The sequence below is a fragment of the Calliopsis andreniformis genome, unplaced genomic scaffold (assembly GCF_051401765.1).
Source record: "Calliopsis andreniformis isolate RMS-2024a unplaced genomic scaffold, iyCalAndr_principal scaffold0022, whole genome shotgun sequence".
Taxonomy (NCBI): domain Eukaryota; kingdom Metazoa; phylum Arthropoda; class Insecta; order Hymenoptera; family Andrenidae; genus Calliopsis; species Calliopsis andreniformis.
In genome coordinates this window covers 5,056,231-5,057,059 of record NW_027480432.1, presented here as the reverse complement: position 1 = coordinate 5,057,059, position 829 = coordinate 5,056,231, and the positions used below count along the sequence as shown (strand labels likewise).

At 38.8% G+C, this 829-nt stretch overlaps 1 non-coding gene across 1 annotated transcript; it reads left to right on the top strand.

The window, feature by feature from the left end:
- The first annotated feature begins 408 nt into the window (after positions 1–408).
- Positions 409–480, top strand: Trnap-cgg (transfer RNA proline (anticodon CGG)). The gene has a single exon. It is a non-coding gene; the product is annotated as a tRNA-Pro (tRNA).
- Positions 481–829: the final 349 nt, after the last annotated feature.

Genomic DNA, 829 nt, shown 5'->3' with positions numbered 1-829 from the left:
CAGCAGGAATGCGTGTATGGGCTCTTTTTCGCGATCCCAGGATGTACCTTCGTTTTTCCTCCTTTACATCCCTGTCTATTGCTTACAGTATTCTCTTGTCTTGTTACATTCGCTATAGTTTGAATTTATTAAGAATAGAAGAACTTAATGGTACGAGCACATTATTCACACGTCACGTGAACTCACGTCATACATATTCTAGCTCCTGTAACCAAGTTCTTAGTGTCTCTGAAGGGTAATAAAATTTCTTCAGTTCCATTGGCTTGGGTTGTTGCAATTGTGTGCTGGTTTCTTTTCTAGGGATAAGAGAAGTGTGAGAATAGGTTTATTTGAGGAGGGTTGGCTTAGGGTTGGGTTAGTGGGTGTATGGGGATGCTCTGTGCGTCCAAGAGAAAAAACTGACAAGTTGGCTCGTTGGTCTAGGGGTATGATTCTCGCTTCGGGTGCGAGAGGTCCCGGGTTCAAATCCCGGACGAGCCCGAAATTTCTTTACTTTTACTTTTTAAGGAAGTGAGTGTGTATTGCTGATGGTCCTTGGAAGATTGTTAAGGGATTTTATAGTGGTTTCTGTAGGGATTTCCTCTGATAGCGTAATTATTTCTTAACTTTCTGCAATTTATGTAAATACGAATTTTTTATAGCTTGAATTTTGGAAAATGAGAAATAATCCAAAAATTTAAAAACGAAACAATGGAGGCTTAGATGTGGGTAGAACTCAGAGTTATAGTGTCTACAGTGAAGTTCCTCTTCATTTTTTATTGTTTCGATAATTAAAACTCATGGAGGACCCTTTTTCATGTTTCTTGAAACTACTATGCAAAGTAAACTC